Raw genomic sequence first — 22,520 nt, forward strand, 5'->3', positions numbered from 1 at the left:
CTTGTTATCCATGGGAAGGCAGCTCGTTCTCCTCATTTTGAGCATATTTATCAGAGTATTCTTTATTCACTGCTCAAAAGCAAGGTATGAATAAATGTATGGATGTACATCAGTGTCAACACTAAATCATTTTCAGCATGACAGAAACAGTATACCCACAGAGCCATCCCCTGCTTTGGTTGGCATGACAAATTTTGAAAGGCTGAATTTCAGGGCTTAATAAGAAAAGAGAAACTGTGAGAGAGCAGAGGATGAAAAAAGGGAAAAACCATCTCCAAACCCAGTAATTCTCTCTCTCTGCAGAAGCAGCTTTATAATCATGCATTTTCTAACCACATGAACACCTCCCCAGGAGCAATGATTACATATGCCTTTTTTCTTTTTTTCAGCTGGAGCATTTTGAGACTCATATTGAGAACATGACCCTAAAGCTGTCAGTTGACTCCTTCCACCCAGCACAGTCCCAACGCTCTGCAGATTTACAGAGGCTATCACTGCAAGCTTACATTGTTGATTAGTAGGGACAATTTAGGCTGATAATCTTACTTCATTGCATTCATAAGGACTGAGTCATGGGGGTCTTTTCATCTGCTTTTCATTTCCAAGAACCTGAGAAATTTTACCACATTCAGTGACTTAATAGATGATGTGGCTCAGAACTACATTCCACAACAGCAGAGCACCCTGGAGATACACTCACTTGTCATAATATATAAAGCTTCTTCCAAATCCATTGTGCGTGGCTTTACACTGTTCACTGCAGACCTTGAAGGAAGAAAAGACTCTTTTCTTGTCTCATTGCTCCCATGATGACGTTTGAAAGCCGGCAAATGAAATATTGGAAAGGAGTCTCGGAGTTCTGTTATATATTTGTTTTGCTCTAAGAAACAGAGTGGAAAATGGCTTCACAGAAAGTTACTTCAGAGCAGAATTATGAATGCTATTTACAGAATACACTAGGCATTAATATTTGACTTGTACAGGTATGCTTGCTAGAAAAGAAAGGTACACATCTCTTGTACAATGTTAATCAATACAACATCCCAAGATATGAATTTGCAGAGTGAGACACCTGTGCAGAAATAAAGAGGAGCTCAGCTACCAAGTTCAACTGCAATGAGAAACAGATCCCTGACAGCCTGGCTGACCAGCTCTTGTGCCTCAGCATCAGGCACTCACATGAGTTTCAAATCATCTGTAAGCAGGCATGCAGTACTAGGCATCCATAGTCTCTTTTCAGGGAAAATAAATTAGTGAAGATTTTTCTGCTTGGCCGCTTGAGTTTTCGTCAGTCTTGGCTTTTTTGGGAGTATAATTAGAAAACTCAAAAAGAATATTTTTAAGAAGATTTTTTTTTGGAAGTGAAATGAAAGAAACAGCTCTTTCCCATGTATTTTCACACATATTAAGCACACAAAATTGGGGCTGTTGTCTCTGTCTTTTTTGGTTCTATTACTATAAAGAAATGAAAATGCCCTATCTAGCAGCAGCATGAAACTTCTGAGTGCTGTTAACTCTGCAAGAAACCTCCTTCACTTATGATTGAATGATATACATAGATTTAACCTCCATATATGGTAGTGCAGAAGCTGAGTGACATTTTCATTTTATATCTGTGAAATTCGACAAGAGAGGCTCAAGTTAGTCTACATATTTTCTAAATGCACTTAACTTGGGCATTTCAAGAATGTAAAATTCCCCTTATCTTTAGAATTTCAGAGAGCATCTCATCCCCAGTATTAATGCCTGCTTCTCCTTTCTATGTGAATGCAACCATTAATATTAAATGACAGTAGTGGTTAGGAACAGACAGGGGAATTAATGTCACTCAGGTGATGTTATCTCCTGAACACTGTTTCACTTTTCAACACTCAATGTGCAATCTCTGCTTTTCATGTTTTTACTTCCATTCATATATGGTGTAAATGTATGCATAAGTCTGATATTGCAAAAGTATAAACTGAACTCTCTCCCCAGCCCAGAACCCTGCTGTGTGGGACCCATTGTATTGATATGCACAGCTGGATGACTGGAATACAGACTGCCATGAGAATAACATGGAATAGCCAAACCCACAAATGATATCCAAGAATTTAAGGTGTCACACCCCTGCTCAGTGGCTGGCAGTATGACAGCCCTCCTCATCTTCCCCCAGTTAGCTAAAATACCAAGATATGGAATAATGGACACAAGCAGGAAACCAAGAACACCAGTTTGTCCTGTTGCACACTCGGCTGAGATCTCAACTGGCAGTGTAATGGTGAGATCTCCAAGAAAACTCTCCATCTCCTGCCTCTGTATGAAGCTGTAATGTCTCTAAAAAAATATGATTTACCCCCTGGTCATCAATCAATGAAAGATACTTTGGAAGCAGCCTGTAGACTTGGCAGGACTAATTCTGAAACTACAGATGAGCAGCCCTCTGTTCTCCCCAGCCAAGCCAGAGGCACTTACTTTGGTCAGGGCCTTAATAAATCTCACCTTCTTTCACACACCCCAAAACTGGTTGCCATGCTTCTGCCTCTCAGAGTCACTCCCAATTGTGACTCTAACCAGAAAACATTTTGGTTCTTAGATGCCAGCTAAGAAAACACTTTGGTTCTTAGATGCCAGTATTTGCATCCCCATGCATATGTTACAGACCATCATGTACCAAGCTAAGGGTCACCATCACTGAGAGTTTGTGAAAGCATCCTTACTCAGTTGTAGAACTTGTAATTCAAAAAAATGTCATTCTAAAATATTACAACATACATAAAGAGTGCTCAATTAAAAAACCAAACCTATAAATGTAGCAATTTGTCACAATACTCATATTTTAATTGGATTCATCTGGGGTTTGTAAGTAACCTGAAAAGCAGAACACTTTAAATTTGATGATTACTTTTCCAGAAATCAATTAATTAAGGGAAAAACAAAAAACCCTGTACAGAAACCTTCAAGCCAGCAGACCGGTGGGCTGTACAAAGGCACCACTGTGCTCCATCTCCAGCACACTGTTACAACCTGTGCCACGATTCCATGGGTGCCTTGGTTTGCACCCACGGAAACAGACAAACACTTGAGATAAACACCAGTGTGCACAGCACACAAACTGTACAAACACACAGAAGTTCCCCCTCTCTCCTATTTTCCTCCTCTAGAATGTATTTTCAGCTGGTATTTCATACACACTGCTATATATGTGCAGTGTGTATGACATGGTGACATTTGCTTCTAACAGCATGAGACTTTTGTTCTCATTTTGCTTACCTGTCACTTCCTCTTAATCATGCAACTGATGCAGCTACATCCTAATACAACTAGAAGGCACTGCCAAATGCTTAATAATTTGCAGACTTCCCTCCCTTCACTGCAGTCTTGGAGTGCAAGTGGCGCAGAAGAAGCATGCTTGAACTCTCTTGACCTGGACAGCTGCTTGAATAATGGCTCAAAAATTAACACCAACTAAAAAAAAAAAAGTGTTGAAGGCAAACTTTTGGCATGTGTCCTTCTTTGTTCCTTTGCAGATTTCAACTATCTTCTTAAGAAAATTAATATAGAGTAGAATAAAATGTAAAGATGAGAAAAAAAGCACAAAATTGTGTATAAAAAAACTCCTTTTGTTCAATGCACTCACAGATGAAAAAACCTTATTTGATGTTAAGATAATTTTAAGGTTCTAAGTAATGTTCAAATGGGAATAAACACAGGTCAGAGTGGTTACTGTATTGCCTTTAGCTCTGGAGCATCAAATCATTGCCCATTATGATTGAGCCAAGCAATGACAAACAAAAAATTCTCAGTTTTTCCATACTTACTTGCACTTAATTCAGCCCAGAAAATTACAACCAATTCAGTTGCTTCTGATTAAAATACACCATGATCAAAGCTGTTCCCAAAAGTTTTAGTTTGAAAATTTCCAAGTCTGACACTGCCACACAAGCACCCAGCTTCTACACCTGAAAAATGTCTGGAAAGCTGTGTTTCCCCAGTGCCAGTGACAGCAGCTGTCCCAAAAGCCCCTTGCAGATGGCCTTCCCAGGTGACACACCAAACCTAACACCACAGTAGGGCCACCCTTATGCTCTGAGCCTGCCAGTGGATGATAATCCCAGGGACTCTCCATACCTTTTTTCCAAGTGTTTTGTTTCTTTTCTACAGATATTGAGGATACTGGTGACAAATTCAGAACCTGCTTCCTGTAGCAAGGAAATGTCACAGAAAGTCCCTTGAGCAGTATCCTGAGACCATTCTTATACCCCAATCTACTGCCTTGGATCCACAATGAGCTTGGGCACACAAAATAAGAGATGCCTCACAGATATGATCCCATGGGAGAATGAAACTAAGGCCAGATGCCTAGAAGGGTCAGGACAGGTACAATAAAGTACATTTCAAAAATGTCTATTCACTTATGAATGTTACTAGTCACATCAATGCATTAAATACAATCTCAGTCCCCTAGTCAAAGCTGGATGTCAATTTTTCTTCTCCCAGGAAGCCAGACCTCTTCAAAGCAAGGAATCAAGCATGTGACACCACGCAGTCAGGGACCCTGCAGCAATGGAGGCTGTAGGGCGACTCAGGTAATGCAAGCACTTGGTAAAATTTCTCTCTATTCTTTTTTATTTCCCGACATGTTAGTTTGAGTTTCCAGTAGAAGAGCATCAATGGCCACATCTGAAACATCTCCTCAGGTATGCTAAATGATGGGGAGCTGGAGGGGACACAGCTAACTCCAAAGTAAAAGGTTAAAAGTGCTGTTGCACCTATCAGTCATGTCCATATGCAATTGCTGATATCAATCTCCACTGAAAAGTGGCTGCAGAGGACCACAGGCAACATTTCCAGCAGCAATTGGTACTGTCAGCCTTGTCTTGGCTGCTGCAAGACCTTTAGGAAGGCAGTTAGTGCAACTGCATCAATGCTTATGGCATTTTATCAGCTTTAAAATGTGTTCTGGATAACTAATCATGCTAACAGAGAAAGTAAATATATGGAAGATTGATCAGACTTTCACAAAAAAATGTGTGGCCTCCTCCACAGACAAGCCACCATCAGGCAGTTTGAGAAGAATCAAACACAGCTACTGCCCTTCTGCCATGAGCCTTGGCAAAAATGGGATCAAAATACTTCTTTCTAAAGCAAAGCTCCTTCCTTTACTTTCCACTGTTGTTTTATCCTCCTTTGCCATGCTCTCTTTTATGGTCCTTTACTTTTCAATTAAAAAGACTTCTGTTCCAAGCAGAAGGACGAGACACAAGTCCCACCAGACGAGGCACAAAGCCCAGGGTGCAGCAGCAGGGCACGACAAGGGCAGTGCTGGTGACTGGAAGGCAGACATGGGCTCAGACTTGGGCCACAAATGCAGTGTGCCTCATCCCAGCCAGCGCTGAAATTTCACCTGGCCCTTTGTGATTTGGACAAATTTTTCTTCTTATGCTGATAGCGGTTATGGGACTCTGAGCAAAACCAAATAAGCAGCTAGAAGGCTTTCCTGTTAATAAACCTGACTCTTTTTTTCTTGCTATTCTGATGCCACCCGAACACAGGCATGGTTATAAATCACAGGGAAATGTGCTATTAATCAAGGAGCAAGGATGTTCTACATGAAGAATGTCCATGCACAGGTAGAGCAGCCTCTTGTTTTATTTGTAGCTTCTTCCTCATAAAGAGGGCAAGTGAAAGGAGAAACACACAGTAGGCGAGTCCTAAATCCCAGCCCCAGACTTTTCCAGTTTTCTCTCTCTAGCACAGAAATGGAGCACACAGGAGCACTTTTCCCACCACTGATAGGTGCCACTGACTAGTGGCTCTTACAGTCTGATTAAGGGTGAAGGTGTGCAGTGATTCCCACATACCTGGAAGGCCCTTTTGCATGGTGCTATTGACATAAAGGACTGTGGTTCATTCAAAAGCAAAGCTGTAAGCAATCTCTGAAAGACAGAATTCTCTTCAAGTCTTTAAATGTTTTGTATATGTGTGTGTGCATCACATGCGGCTCTACATTTAATTCCAGGCACTTTTTAAAATATGCTTTTAAAAAAAAATAACATTAGTGGTAGTTTAGATGAGAACTTTGAAGCTACCAAGGCACATTTTAACGGCAAAGACATCTTCTGCAACTTTATATCACTCTCTAAAGTACACCTTTCTATTTTGTTGTCAATTATTCTCTTCTGCTTCTTGGAAGATGAGTAAATGGCTTTGGTGATTTATTCCCAAATGCATTTATAAAACCTGTCCTGGTAATAAACAACAAAACAGGTATTTTCTGATGTCAGCAAATGCTTATACTTATCAAAGGCCCAGGAATATATTTTTCACTTTTCCATTCAGAAGTATTAAAAACTATACTATTACTATTATTTTTATTTCACATAATTATTTCTAAAATATATAATGTTTAGATATCTGTCAAACAACTGGAAGTTAATTTTTCATTTCTTGATTGGGAAAGCATTTCATACCCATTCCAAATATATTCACATGGATGTACATAGTTTTTATATTAATCCTTGCAACTGCTTCTAAAATACACTTTTTGTCTCCTCTCTTGACAAAGAAGCCAGAATATGGTTACATGATAAATTTTCTTGGCATTCACCTTTAAATCTTACTGAGCAAATTCTAATAAAGCTATTTGTTATGAGGTAGTTTACTTTGCAGGAAATTTCATATCTAGTTGTATATCTTTCTGAGACTGGCCAAAAAATCTGAAGCCTCGTATGGATCTTTTAATATAAACTCAGTGATAGTCTAATTCAATAAATATTTAGCCTGCAGTCATTTTCTTCTCAGATTCTCTCTGCCATGAGAAGATTATATTTAGAAAACTGTTAAAATATGACTGACATTTCAAAGAATCCTTAAAAATATATTCATCTATATTAACTGCATCACATTAAGACAAAAATGAGCTCATGGCAAGTGGCAAATTCACCATCCTCTACAACAAACAATTACAGGAGTGTGGAGCATCTACAGAAAATCACATACCCTACAGCAAAGCAGGATATTAGATTTGCCTGGTTATAAGTAAGCCATCAGCTGGCTTATGGCTACACTATTTATGAGTTATGCTGTCTTTCAAGATACAACTCACATTTTGCTTAATGCCAAATGACACATTCAATTTAAATCAAGATATGGCAGAGAAAAATCTGCCCCTAGTAACTGACTCAAGTATTTAATTTTTTTTTTTTGTGGGGGTGCTTCTTATTCTGAGTATGGGGAATTTAAAAGCAGTTCAAATCTTTCATTTCATAAATCTGAGATTTCTTTACTTAGGGTGAAGGAAAATCACATCACTGTAAATCTCTCAAGATGAGCTATCAGATCTGCAAGCAGCCAGGGGAAGGATTTATTTTTAAAAAAGGGATGATTATTGCTGATATCTGTGCTACAACTGGGGAAAAAATATTTAGGGATGTGCTCACTTGTAGCACTCTCATTACCTCTCTGTCTGTGTTCCTGGTCCACCAGCATCAAGGCTTGTCACCAGCTCGTCTAAAGAAGGACACCAGACCAGAAAAGAGGGATATCAAAAATAATCAAGACTGCCTGTATTAAGAAGAGACTACAGATACAGACAGCTGAGCTTGGAGGGAAAATGGCAGAGGGGTATTTTAAGATTCTTGATATTCTTGATCTGTAAGATCAAGAAGATGAGTATGAAGCTGCTTTTGTTTGCTGCTTTTCCTATCAGCCAGATGGAGGCATCCAGGGAAATGACAATGCAGCAGGTCCAAAAGAAACAAGAGGTACTCCTGGCATACAGCAAAATAGGATATTACAAAAGCTGAAAAACAAGTGAATTAAAAAATGGATTAGCCAAATTTCTGGAGTGCAGGTCTCTTAGGTACTAGTAAACACATTGGCCTGGTTGTAACCCCTGGTCTAGGCTGATCCTTCACTAGAGACAGCCAGAAGCTGGGAAAATATCCAAGGGATGGGTCATTCTCAACATGCTCTGCTTGTTAAATTCCCTCCCTGAGCATTTGCAAGGGGACCTTGCTTTTAGGGTTTTCTGTGCTCTGAATGTGTTCCAGGTGGTCTGCTGGGGCTGGGTCATAAATTGAGATATGCATCTGTCCTCCTTGCTCATACCTTTAGTGCTTTCCATAACAAAAATTATTTCTGAATCTGCTTTAAGGAAGCAACTGGCCCTACTTCTGTGCAAACCATTCTCACACTTGTGCTTCTAGTTATTAAAGTAAAAAAATCCATGGAAATGCACTGCCTATATGAGCCCAAGAGTCAAGAAACTGTCCAGTGGCCCATTTCTAAAGTCACAGCTGTGGCAAATCAAACCTGAAAGATGCTGCAAGAAAAGAATCTTTGGCTGAAATTTGATGAAATTCATGTGATCTGATGAAATTACCACAGCACTCCCAATGAACTTAAGCATACAAGTTAAAAGGAAAAAAACAAGTAAGGAATACAAAAGAAATTTTCAGTGTTTTTGTTGTCACTGAGATTTGTCACAATTACACTTGAAATTCAAAGTAGACAATAGGCAGAAACCTTCCAGTTTGTATCAAGACTGAATCAAAAAGCCATCCAGATTTATTTTTTTTATAATGTCACAAATCTCTTTCAAAGTTTTAAGCACCGTGTGCCTATCAGCCATCTGCTAGTGTTGGATAGGATGAGTAGGTAAATAAATATTTTAGTGGAAATTCAATTAGTGGCTTGTTTTACCCAGGCAAAATAAAATATCTTCATAATACCATGAAATACAGCCAGTTACAATGGGCAACAAGCAAATACTTGCACTTAAGGGACTGTGGCTCGATTCCATTATCTGCCAGGACAAAGCTCCTGCTACTGTAAAGGAAGGAAACACACCAAAAAAAGAAAAAAAAATCAACGAAACAACAAAAAAGTCACTGCCTAAACCCCAAAGAAAGAAAGACAGACAGACAGACAGTTAGTTGCAAAGAAAGAGTGCAAAGCTGGTTACAGTCCTGGAGCTTGCCTTGGAAGTGAAAGGAGATTCCAAACATTACCTTGAAGGAATTATACAGGATTACAAACACATCAAAAGCACAATCTGCTGGAAAGGAGAGAAAAAAAGATAATCAAAATAGTCTGAGAAATGCATTTTCTAAATCAAACCATGAAATAAGTCCAGTGGTAAGCTATTCCAATAGATCTACTAGGCACTTAGGGGAGTACATCAGCAACAGAAACACACTCACAAAAGAATATAGGTAGGAAGGGGTCAAACCTTAAATCAGTGCCAGTACATTGACTTTGGAGGAACATGACTGATATTAATCATTATGAGGGCTGACCCAGAAAAGCTCAGTAACAGCTGAAGAATTCCCAGTAATTCTCAGGAATCCTGGCTCCATAAAAATGAAAAAGATCAGGTATTGCCTATAGAAAATGTGTGTTCGAGAGCACAGGGCACACACAGAAACCACCCACGCCATCAGGCACATGCAGCATGCACAGGGAGCACAGGCTCAGGAAGAGGTACAAACACAAAACATCCACTTGTGGGCGTGTAACACACACAGGGGACGCAACTCACACCACTGGATCCTGTGTGAAAATTGACAGCTGCACATGTGTGTGCTTCCCATATTCTCCAATGCCTGCACTGACAGGCATTTTCCACAGATAAATGCATTCACTTTAAGCCTGCTCATCTAAATGCCTTCTTCTTTCTGTTGCCCTTTGCAGATCTTCAGACAGGGGGTACAGACCCTCAAAGACATGGAGATAACTGGAGGAATACTGCCAATGTTTCATATGGGGTAAATGCATGTGATCAGCTGCTTCCACCTCTGTACCCACAATGTCACCCTAGCAGTGTTACATTCCACCAGAAATCATCTTTTCCTTACATGCACCAAAACAGCTTGAAAGAACAGGCTTGCTAAGCTAGCCACTGTTCTCTCAGCTCTTTCTGTACTTCTTCCATGCAGGTCAGCAAGTCTCAGCCACTCACAATTTCATGTAAGCTGGTAGTTACCATACATTTTTTGTGACGAGAAAACTAAAAAGAAGACAGGATATCCATAACTGAGGACTACTCTCACTTGAAAGGCACCCCTCGCGCCTGGTAAAACAGATATCGAGCACATCTTGTGACAAAATTCATCTGTGTCACTTCTCTAATAAAAATACAACAGTTGCACAGTTCATTTTACAGCGTGATTGATAAATCAATCGAAACGTTTCCTGCAGAGCTAATGGCGCCTCACACAACTTCTTCAAACTTTTCCAAGAGAAAGTGCTGATGCTACCCTGTCTGCTCAAGGAGAGGACTAAACAAGTTTGGCAATAAACCTGGACAACCCAAAGAAAATTCCAGCAGCAGACAAGATCCTTGAAGAAGCTTCAGCCAAGTGGGTGTGCTTGCTGGACCTAGTGGGAATCTGGGTCTAGTCCCTGGCTCTGCTGTAAACTTCTTTTATGACCTTGGCTAAGCTCCCTCAGCAAGCTGTGTTCTCAGTTGGTAATGAGATGCTGAAATAGGAGGCTGAATGTCTGTTGTGACATGATCTTGCGTGCAAAGCAGGGAAGAAGAATGAGAAAATGTTTTCTGCCTGGAGTATCCAACTGTACCATGAACTATCCCTTGCAATGTGCAGCACAGAACACATGTTGAGGCTTTGATGCTGGTCATGGTCCACTGACTGTATTTTAATACAAACAATAATGAGCAAAAACCATTTTTCAAAGAGTCTTTTTCTGGTTGAGTGTAAAAATTACAAATGCAGTAGACAAACCCTCAGTGTTCTTTAAACATAACTATAAAATTACTTTGAAGTAGGAGAGAATGGTTTATTATTTCAAAGTGGTGCAGCCTTAAACACTGGGAAAATATTCCCCATATTTCCCCTCATTCTCTATACAATGGTATACAATGGCAATGAATGTCATAAATCTCATTTTAAATCTAGTGGTATGTACACATAAAAAGCGTTACATTCATTCCAAAACCACAAAAGATTGCTCTGAATGAAGCTCAGGCTAAATATATTTATATGCAGTGATAAAGCCTTATTCTACATTAAAATCACTCTGACAGTTTATGAATTCAAGGTTTCACCAATGTAAATAGAAGAAAGTCCTGTTATGATAAAAACAGAATTGAAAATAGAGCAATGATGGAATAAAACTTTGAGGTAAATTAAAGACTCGATAAAAGTCTTCCATCCTCAAAGAAAGGTACAGTGACAGCAGTAAAATTGTAAGTCACTTCATGTGGCTACATTTCCTGAGAAACTTTTTTAATGAATTATCCTTTGAGAGTCATAGTCAAGCGCACACACATAAGAAAAGATGATATTAAAGAGGAAGGTAACATGGTGTTGCTTTTCAGTATTGCTGCTCATGGTCTTTCCTGTGTGATTCCTACTAAACAAAAGAGCCACACTGCTCAGATCTCTTTCAGCTCTGAAAGGTGTTGGTGTGATCCTAACAAGCTCAGCTGACTGTGGCAGGCTGCCAAGGATGCTTGGCCAGCAACACAGCCCATGGTGAGAAGAGCTTGAGATCTCAGCAGGCTGCCTTTCTCCTTTTCCCTTAGCCCATCTCCTAAGACCTGAAGTGCATAAGACAGAAAATCACACCAAGCCACACTGACACTGAGCCTGAAGCATTGCCAAGCAGCCCCTCTGTGCAGCCTCAAGTTCCCACCCTTCCCAGGCACAATTCTTTTCTGCCCTATATGCCACAGCAACATATTTCCACTCCCAGTGCTCTGATCCAGCCCTTACTTCTGTAGCTGCATCTTCTCTTATAATGAGTCTTGACTGATCCATTGCTGGTTGCCAACAGCTGGTCACCTCAGACATCCCAGTACTCAGACACTTTCTCTTCCTTCTCTTTTCCCTACAAGTCACATTTCAGCTCAATTCCTTCACTTCTCTCTGCTCTATCCAGCCTATGATCTGGGCTGCTGTTCTAACCCCTTCTTCAACTGTGACCACTGCAAGGGTTTTAGACTCAGCTTTCTTACTCTTTCTCCTTTGGACTCTTTTTTCTTTCTCTTTCAGCAGAAATCCCCTTCCTACACACTGCTATTCCCACTGGAAAAGCCTAAATCCCCTAGACTCATATAGGACAGAGAAAAGATCATAGTGTTCCCCAGAGCTTAGGCTAATCCACATCTGGTCCTTCCCAAGAAACATCTGTCTACACACAGAGGGTAGGGGAAGGGAACTCTCTACTCCCAAATCTGGTATTTGCTTATTCTGCACCTTAGGAAGAGATGGCATGATAGAAAACAGATTTCATTTGGAAAATAAAAGAGCTAAATACTTCAGAGTAGCAGGTAGCCCAGTAAATAATTCATTGATACTCTGTGATGCCCTTGTTCCAGGTGAATTCCCAAGCTATGATTTTTTTTGGCCCAGAGTTTTTTGGCCTTCAACTACCCTTTAATAATCTATAAAAAATGAAACTCTAACAAGAAAAAATGACCAGAATAATGAAAATCAGGTGACCACAGCTGGACTCAAGATCTCTTAACCACATGCGCTGGTACCAATAATTATTTTTCTTTTCCAGAAAAAAATCCCTTCCTACTGAAAAAGCCATGCTTCTGGAAAAAAAAAAAAAAAAAGAAAAGACCCAGAACTGTCTGACACACAGGCCATAGCTGGAAAGAGGGAGCTGGATTTTCTTTTCTGTTACCTTTATAGCCATTGCACAATCTCTAGGCTGAGGGATTCAGGCAATGGAGCAGAGCATCAGAAGTGTCTGCAAAAGGAGTCTGAGGAGACACGTGAAGCGCAGAGGGGAAAGTAGAGAAAAAGTAAGAGCAAGAAGAGTGGGTCGGAGAAAGAAGTCAAAAATGAAGACAAAGAACTAAGAACAATGCAAAAGCAGGCAGATAAAGGGAAAGAGGAGAGGAGCAAGACAGAAAATCCATCTTGCCAGAAACAAACATTTCTTATCAGTTATAGAAAAGTGGTACCTCTGCAAAATCCAATTTCAAATGTCAGAAAAGAAGTGATAGAGAAGGAATGAATCACCTACATAAAGGTACAAGGTCCTTAATGATTGAAATTCAACACTGGGAGGTGCAGAGAAGTCTGAAGGACATGGGGTTTTGAAATGAAGATGGAGATAGCATTAGGAATGGGAAACCTTTCATCACTTGGGGTAAGGTAGTGAGTAGACTGAGCAGCTCTGAAGCTCCATTCATACCTCCCCAGGTCATGCAGCTGTAGTCTGACTGCCAGTGACACTCTCCGGTGTTTTTACACACAAGAAGCAGATTAGTGACCTCAGATTAATACTAAATCCCACCTTGCTGGTTTAGAAAAGCCAACTCCTATTCCTCCTGTTGCCTTAACAGATATATCTACTTGGCAATGTCATATTCCAGGGAATCTGGATTCAGTTCATACCCTGTACCTCGTCTCTGAAAGGAGATAAACCTCATAATTAGGTTCTTATTAAGGCCCTTAAAATATGGTACTTAAGGGCTTCCCTAAGGCTAGGATTCCATTTCAATATTTTCAGGTTCTTGCTTGTGCACAATGAATTGTAGCTGTATAGAGAGTACACTACTACCCAAAAAGGGATGAATATTAATAGGAAGGAGAGAAAAAGAGAGGCAGCCTAACAATAGTCACTGAAATTCTTTGTTACATATATCCAAGGCAGGGAAAGCAGACCTTCTCTGGTGAACTCTACATACAAGAAAACCAAATAGCAGAAAATATCAGCTCAGAGAATTGGTGGCATACAGTAACCAAATGTAGAACCAACAAAAAATAAATAGAACTTAATACACAATTTATCCAATGACAGAGGTTGTGGTTTGGGGATTTTTTTACAAAAATAAATAAGTCTGCAATTTTATGTCTCATATTTGAATCTAGATGAGAAAAGGGAGGTATATTGAATGGAAATCACCCCTTACAGAATCAATCTGCATGAACATTTTAAGACAGCAGGTAACAGTTACTTGGGACACAGCTACACAGCTTCTGAACCAGCTATAAGATCAAAATATATCCCCATATAAGAGAGATGAAAACTTTACTGCCTACACTTCAAAACTCATAACACCAACAGTGTGCAGTTTGCTTTTTTTACCCCCTTAAACTAGTTGAGGGTTTTTTTTTTTTCCTTGAAATAAGCAAAACAGCAGAAAAATCTACATGTGGCAAAAATCCATGTCACCACAGCATAGATTGCTGAATGGCAGCAAACTGGCTGCCTGCCGTTCACAATAAATGCACCATCTGCAGGATGCTGGAATATCTCTTCTGGCCTAATTTTTGGAAGATGCCTAAAAAAAGGGACAGCACAACTTGGAACAAACTCTTTGTCCTGTCCAAGTGGGATTTTGCCTGTGGGGAAATTCTGTGCTCAGCAACACAAAAAACTTCTGGCGGCTCGACAGACACCAGCAAGGCAGTGTTACAAAGATGACAGCCAACTGTGCCCTTTCATTGCTGGGCCATCATGTAACACACTATCTCTATGTTATTTAAAGCATGCACAAAACACAACTAACACAGAGCTTTCTGAGACACTGATGAAATAGCATTTGTTCCTTTCAAAGCTTCTTTGACAAGACAAGAATACTTCATAATGGGGAGGCTGTCACTATGGGATCATGGCTTTCCAGAAGTGTAAAACTCCCATTTCTGAAACTGCAGACCTGTCACATACCAGACTTGAAATTTCATGGCAGTTTATGTTGGGTTTTTTTTCTTTTTTTTTCTACATTTTGTTTTAAGGAACAGAGTTCTGCTCTTCTTTTGCTAAATCCAACCCAAGATTTAAAAATCTTATGTTTTTCACTTATGACCCAAGGCTCTGCCTATTGTGAGTTTTAATGAATAAAGCAGATGTTTTTCTGCCAGGCTGACAGGGGTTCATTATTTTCAGGGCTTTTAAATAGAAAGAAGAAAACCACTAAAACAAAACAAGCAATGTTTTAAGTTACCCAAATATGTAAAATGTTTGTGTGAGCTTTTAAAAGTTTTATCGCCTTGGGTCAGACTGGAATAATCAGGGAATTTAAGCTGTGACTTGTCACCAATTTGGGCAAATGTGTCCTACTCAAAATGACCATAGTGCTTGCAATTTTACTTGCAGTGGGACTCAAGCTCTGCAGTGGCACTGGATCAATTTACATCAGTTAGAGCACTCACTCTCACTGTGGATATGAGCAGCTGCCATTCATAAACTAGGGGAAGTGCCCACACTTGAAAGGAGGCAGAAGGCAGGGGTTTTTCTCAGGAAACACAGCCTCATCTAATACATTTGATGTCCTATTTTTCAGTCTCCAAGCTTGCCAGCAAGTGACAGGAACCATAATAGTGTGTGACAAATTACCAGAATCAAATGTGGGCTTTGCTGAGTGTTATGACACAGTAAACAGGTTACTCTTAAAGCTGTAGTTTTAATATTAACTAAACAAACTTATCTAAAAACACTTCCCATCCCTTTCAGTAGCTTCAGATGCCTTCAGTCTCCATCCACCTTCTGGATACCTGCAGGGCACAGTGCAGCTGGTGGTTCACCAAAGCATCACCTGGGTGATGCATGATTGTATCAAAACTCTGGTTTACAAATAGTTTCCCATGTGAGAATTATCAGATTAGGTGAGCCAAAGGAAGCCCTGGCAAAGGAATTCCCTTCAAGAGAATGCCAAAAGAGAGCATGTGCATTTACCTTCCAATACATGTCCTTCCTACAGAACTCCAATTAGAGTTCCAGAGAAAATTACTCAAACAAAAATCAAGGAAGGTCTCAGTGATTTAGCCCTGACACAGAACTCAGCACATCACAGATGAGGGAATAAGTCCTGCCTTGGCTCAGCCACTGTGGTAGAATTTTCCACTAACACAAAGGCAAGTGAGTAGCATCAAAGCTACTGAGGTGTTTGGTTGGAAAAGCACTTTACTGCAACAAGAGAATCAAGTCCTATGAACTTCTTAGCCCTGATGCTGCCTATAGCCCAAGATTAGTTCTCTAAAGGTACCTTGAACTTCTTACAAAGTCAAAGAAACTTGGCCCAAGAGCTGCTACTGCTGCTACTTTGCCAATAATAACAACTATTTTCTAGTATGAGTGCAGTCCTGCAGTTCAGGTTTCCAAATCCCCCAATCAGTGACTTTCTAAACAATACTATAATCTACTATAATCCCCTGAGAGTGCCTGCAGGAACAAATATTTGAATACTTTGAAGCAGAAAATTTCTCTTTATCCACTTTCTAAAGCTTTCTAAGGAAAAAAAAAAAGGTCTGGCAATCTGTGACTGAGGAAAGCATTTTGCCTCTGGCTAATCCAGTTTATAGAAAAGATGGACTCTTTCTGATCCCAACTTCTCCCATGGATTTGTTAAACTAGCCTTTTATTTTCTTCCACTTTGGCAGAGTGCAACTCTAGAAGTATTCTTCAGGCTCCTGATAAAGTAAACTTCTCCCTCTTCTCACTGACTGATCACTGTAGCTAATGCCTCTCTAATAATTTTAAAGACAACCTTGTCATAGTGAATGCTGTCATAAAGAATTTTCCCAGGATTTTTTTTCTACTGAGAAGTAAAATTATAACCTAGAAGGATGATTAAATCTTCTCTCTTCCTAGATAGCTTAAGGTAATACCAAAAAGAGATACCCTAAGCTAGATTTCTGTTCAGCCTTTCAGAGTAACCAAAGCAGAACTTATTTTACTCAGCAGTTTCAGAAAAGTAACATATTTCTCCTAGGAGGTCTCTGTGGATTTCTTGGTTTCATCACAATACTTGTCTGAAATTATTCCAGGGTGCCACAAGCACAGGACTGAGCACATAGAGTTCCAGGGAATCAATTCAGAAGCTGTAGCAGAGAGCAGAATGACTGAGGGAGATTTAGCTCTTGTATAAATTAGCTGGCCTAGGCCCCTTCAGTAGGGACTGGAGACACAGGCTCCTCATCCAGTCCTAGCTTAGGGTGAACTTCCTTCTGGAAGAGTCTTCCTCTGTTTTTTCTCTCTTTTTTTTTTGGCCCACAGAGGGCACATGGGGTTAGATAAAGCACACACCTCACAGAACTAATCTTAAACTAGATAGATCTTCATTTTACAGCCCAGCTAGGTTGTAGAGCCAATGATGGGCTTAGTCAAGAAACAGCATTCCCAAGAGATGGAAGCAGAGATGAACAAGCACCATGAACAAGAACAGCAAGGGCCCTTTGTATTCATTAAAAAGCTATGTGTGTTTCAAAAACAGCAATCTTCTTTCTGGAGGGGTGTACTAACAGTACATTAGCTGGAAGTGGACTTCAGTACCTCTACCCTCTGCTGTTTTAGTCTTCAGTCTCTAAGAAGCTTGGCTTAAGAATCAAAATTGCTAATTATCTATTCCTACATTCAGAGAAACTTCAAAGCAGAATAAGCATCTTTGTAATAACAATTTACAGATAGCATTCACTGTGGATGTCAGGGACACTAAATGTCAGGGAGCAAAAATATAATAAACTCATCTTTACAGGGAGAGAAGGAAGTAGAGAGATGCAAGATCAAAATCTGAGTCAGTTGAAATGGCAGATATTCGAAAAATATCAATTATTTTTCTCAGGATATATTATGTATATAGACTTTTCCTACTCATGCAGGGGTTGGTGGCTTTAGGGAGAGCAGTTGGGTTTACTTTCCTCAAATTAGGAGTGTTCTTCATTCTGGAGTAGACAAAAACTGAAAGAACTTGCAATTTTTGAGAACTGGAAACCCTAAAGGGTAGCAAGAAAAGCACTTCCATAGATTGACAGTTTTTCTGACTGCTTGGCGGTGGGGAAGGTACTAAAACACCTTTGTCAGAAATATGTGGAGCAACTTCAGGAGGGTAGAACTGGGGGGAAATTAACACTTTTATCCTTAGCCAAAATAAAAAATTGAAAGAAACAACAATGAAATACCTCGGATGGACAATAGCAAGAGCCTAGATAGAGAAGTAACAGTGGGTTTGCAGGACAAAGTATTGGCCTTAATTCCTCATGTCCTTCTCAGTGACACATCTAGAAGGAGAGAGAGATAGAATGTGTTAATAAGGGCTTGTATCTGACACCTGGGAGAAGGCATTCCACTGCCACAAATTTGGCCAGCTATTAGATACAGACTGGAAGAAAGTCTTATGTATAAAAAAAACTTCAGCCTTTTATTCAGGAAAAATGTAAACACCAAATACTACCCATAAAATCCCAGAAGTTTAAAGAAGAAAGATAGATTTTAGTTGGGGCTGGAGAAGGAGTTAAGGAAGAAACAGAGAAAGAAAAATCAAGATTGGTTTTCAATTTGTTGTAATAATTCCAAAGTTTCCTGCAATGGGCTTTATGAAAATACAGGGTTTTAGCAGGAAATTTCCTACCTACTGAAGTGTGATCAAAGATAAGCACCATTTTACAGATGAAGTCCACATTAACAAAACAGTTGGGAGAGACTGTGAAACCAGAGGCTGTGAACATGAGTGATGGAGGGAACGATTTTCAAAATCTCAAATGGAAATAATGAGCAAAAGCTCTCAGATGAAATTGAGACAACCAATGTAAAAACTGAGTTCCAGGGAAAACACACTGATAGTGAGCTGAGACACTTTTTTTTCTCCAACTTGATAGCCCCAGATGAGCACGTCTTGGCGATTTCCCAAAGTCCACATTGAGAACAGGATCTGCTAGCAACTAGCAGGCTCAACTACACCTTTTAATCTGTTAAGAACTGCTTCAAGACCTCCAGTTAAGTTGTGGATGATCCATCATGTGGTGCATGTAACACTGCAAGGAAAAAGACTTAAGAAGCACTATGGAGAGAACAATCCTACACTAAGAGGGGTGAAGAATGGGGCAGTCAATAAATCCTTTCCCTCTGTAACTTTTGTAATTAAGCAGAACACATTGCTCATTCTTGTGATTCAAACATAATCCTGCTGTTGTCTTGACCGTACAGGATTTGCAGATTCTAACTGTTTTAATGACAATGTACCAAAGAAAGGTTTTTCTTTGCTTTCACAGACAAATCCAGAATCCACATCAGGAGGGAAAGAATCCAGTGGTGTGTGAGGGGTTTTGGCCTTATAATTATCATTCCAATTCTAGCATATTCCTTTGTTTGAGTTTTAGTGAAACAGCTTTAAAGCCAGAGCTAATGTGGAGGGGAGGAAGGAGGGGGATGGAGAAAAGGAGAACTCACTGCATTTTCAGCTGCAGAGAGAGAAGCAGAAAACTGTCTAACACCATGCAGCTTCACTGACTCCAATATTTATTTGCAGAGATGCATACATCTATTAGAAAGCATAGATAAAACCAGAGAATGGCAATAGTCTGCCTTTTGCCAATGAGTATTTACTTGTTATAGCCTTTGCTAACACGTTTGTAGTAAAAGCAAAGCCCTAAAAACATACCTACCATCATATCAATGGTTCTCTTGAACTCATTTTGTCCAGCTTCTCAAGATCTGAATGAGTTCTGCCTTTTCCTTTTCTCCCCAACTTTCAAAAGTGCCAAGTAAATCTGGGTCTTTTTTGTTTTGAGGATTTTAATAGTCAGGCTTCCTACGTCACATAGTGCTGGGATTCCCACAGCAGCAGCTTGCCAGAAGTCTGCCCAGCTCCATGAACTGTTTCCTACTCTAAATCATTGTAGCATCATCAACTGGGGATGGAGAGGAAGAAAAGGTCTTTCTTAAATCATCCTGAAGCATGTCAAATGCCAGAACCAGTGTGTTTGTGCGAGATTGACCAAGAAATGGTAAATACCAATGTGCTTTAACACCTTCTGTGGATTCCTGCAGATGTCTCTCACTACACAGAAATTTTAAGATCTGTTTACTGGGAATTCCACTTATAGGATAGCCTGTATATATAGCCTGTATACATATAGCCTGATAGCACACATAATCCACAGTCAGAAGAGAAAAATGCCTTCATTCTTATCTATGCTTGAGCAGAAGTGTAGAAATAAGGATTTTCCCTTTATATTTTTCCGTCTATACCACAGAGATGGCAAGTCTCCTCAGTGAGAGCCAACAGCTCCTTCTAACACCTTTGGCCAACCATATTTTAATGCCCCTGATTGTATAGCCCTGATGCAGCTTAGAAAACTAAATGGTTATAGGCCATATACAACTGGATGACAGGCTACTCCTGGGGCACAGACCAGGAATTCTCCATCTCTGCTGATTTGTAAGGCAGCTGAGGACTGCTGTAATGGAAAACACTGTTTTGCTTCTAAAAGGCATCAATAGAAAATGAAAGATTTGATACTTTTGAGAACAGAGCACTCCCCACCTGCCACTACCAAGGAGTTTGCTTTCTGACGTTCAGTTGTTTAGCAGCTGCACAAACATCTTAAGTGAAATGTATGGCATTATTTTCTCTTTTGAAAGTTGGCTTAATCTGATCAATAAACTATCACAGTTACAATTCACAGAAAAAAAAGTGTCTTGAAGCAATATCACAAAGTGATAGGCTCTTTTAAGATCTTATGCCAGATTCTCCATGTAAAAGCAGGCTGAAGGCAAATACTGATACCACTAAAAATGCTTTAGACAGTCAGTGATCCTTTTACTTGAAAGGTAGATGCAAAGAGTTTCTGCTTAGGGAGGGCTAAAGTGCTTAAGTCTTATTAGGGAGCCTCCAACTTTAGGTAACTTGGCTTGAGAGAGCTGTAAGCAATTTTTGGAAGCACTGAAAAAGTGATTAAGTGTGGAAGGAGAAACATGTCTTCTGTTGTGATGGCTCTGCAGCCAGCAGAATGTGAGGTAAAAATTCTCACTACTGCAAGAAGGGTTTCCCTTGGGAACATCAGTGCCCTCAAGCTTCAGAGGACCAGGACACTTGCACCACTTCCACTGCAAGCCAGCACCTGGCAGTACTTGCTGTAGAGACTACTGCAATAACACTTGGGAGGCTCTGGAAAAATACACAGAGTTGAGAAAACACCTGTTTCTTTAGCACAGATGGTACTAAAAGAAAAAGGGATCTTTCACTGTTGATTTTTCCAATGCTTGCACAAAAAGCCTCCAAGTCCACTGCTCTGAGCCTTATTTTTCTGTTCCTCAGTGCAGAGTAAATGGAGTACTCTCCATGCAGTGCCACTGAACAAACTCCCAAGTCATATTCTGAAGACATCAAGATATTTTATATGATGACTAAATTAAACCTAAACTTAATTTTCTTTCTCCTGTGCCAGCTGCTGAGCCCAAATCTCCACAGCCACAGAAGGTAACATCTCAATTGAAGCTTCTCCTCCGGGAGCGTTGCAGACAGCCATGGATCATGGAGGATTAATCCTAGTTTTCCTACCAACACTGCTTTTATCCATTTCCTCCCTCCCAGCTCAAGAAGTCTCATCCTGAGAGAAGAGATTGCAAACTCTCCGTTCCTGTAATACTCTTCCTGTGTATTGGTACAGCACCTAACACCTCAGACCTCAGCTGGTATTCGTGTTCATTATAACTACTACTCAAAGTTTGGCTGATGGACTGCAGAAAACTGAAAGCTACTTTCTCTTCACCTGAAAATATCCTAAATCTCATGCAAATGAGGGACAGATATATTTGTTTATCTACAGAAGCAAGGACTTTAAATTCCAAGAAAGTGACAGTAACTCAGATAATACACAACCACCATCCAAAATTATGGGTTGAGTTACTGCCATTACTCTTTCACTAATCTGTAATATGCAGAAACTGTAAATTTAATGAGCTTCATAATTATTTTGTTCTTAAAAATTCTTCCTTTTTGATAATGACATTATTTCAAATGATATTTTTTACACTGTGTCCCTAGTCAATCATGTCAATTCCCTGAAAGATGTACCTCTAGTGAAATAGTAAAATCCAGAGAGAGGATGAGAAGCTGATTTATCTCAAGGACTTTGCACCTTAAATAGTCAGTAAAATATTAAACATCCCTATCAATAACAAATGGACTGTATTATAAGCTTCCTCATAACTGGAGTTCTTAGGAACAAATTGACATCTTCCTGAAACAGTGTCAAGAATTTCATTTAATCCTTTTTATAGCAGTGACCATCAATCTATCTTAATGTTTATTGTGGAGAAAATAATTGTCTTTTCTTTTTGGCAATGGTATTTCATTATAGGCACTAGATAAATAACTACAATTCAAAGCAAAATAAGACGAAAATGTGCCTGCATTTTTTCCCATTGGTTTCTTTTCTTCTTCTTGTTTAATTTAATGATGAAAAAAATTATAATTAAATTAAGGTTGATTCTTATTTAAATGCGCATCTTAAAGCGAAAGCAGAGAAATTACTTTCTTTTTCAAAGTTGTTATATCCCAATTGATCTTCCACACATTGGCATTATTATCTGATTGTGAAGATATATGCATTTATCAAAAGCTAGAGCCATCTGTCTCAATTCTATGTAATTTCATTACATATTCATCATTTATCTAGTCTGACTATGTGACATGAGACCCTACTGACTAGCAGTTCTATACTTATTATCATTTCATACTGTGTTTGGATGGACACAAGGCTGTCGACTTCCATTAATCCACTTTTGATGTAAAAATCATCATCTTGGGATAAGCCTCAGAGATCCTGCATAAT

At 39.6% G+C, this 22,520-nt stretch overlaps 1 long non-coding RNA gene across 2 annotated transcripts in view; it reads right to left on the reverse strand.

Annotated features, from left to right (window-relative positions):
• Window positions 1-760: 760 nt before the first annotated feature.
• Window positions 761-22,520, reverse strand: part of LOC135447392 (uncharacterized) — a 240,880-nt gene continuing 219,120 nt past the window's right edge. For both annotated transcript variants that reach the window (XR_010440090.1, XR_010440092.1), the window contains exon 5: window positions 761-880. This is a non-coding gene — a long non-coding RNA (uncharacterized LOC135447392). The remainder of the gene's footprint in view (window positions 881-22,520) is intronic.

The sequence above is a fragment of the Zonotrichia leucophrys genome, chromosome 4 (genome assembly GCF_028769735.1).
Source record: "Zonotrichia leucophrys gambelii isolate GWCS_2022_RI chromosome 4, RI_Zleu_2.0, whole genome shotgun sequence".
Taxonomy (NCBI): domain Eukaryota; kingdom Metazoa; phylum Chordata; class Aves; order Passeriformes; family Passerellidae; genus Zonotrichia; species Zonotrichia leucophrys.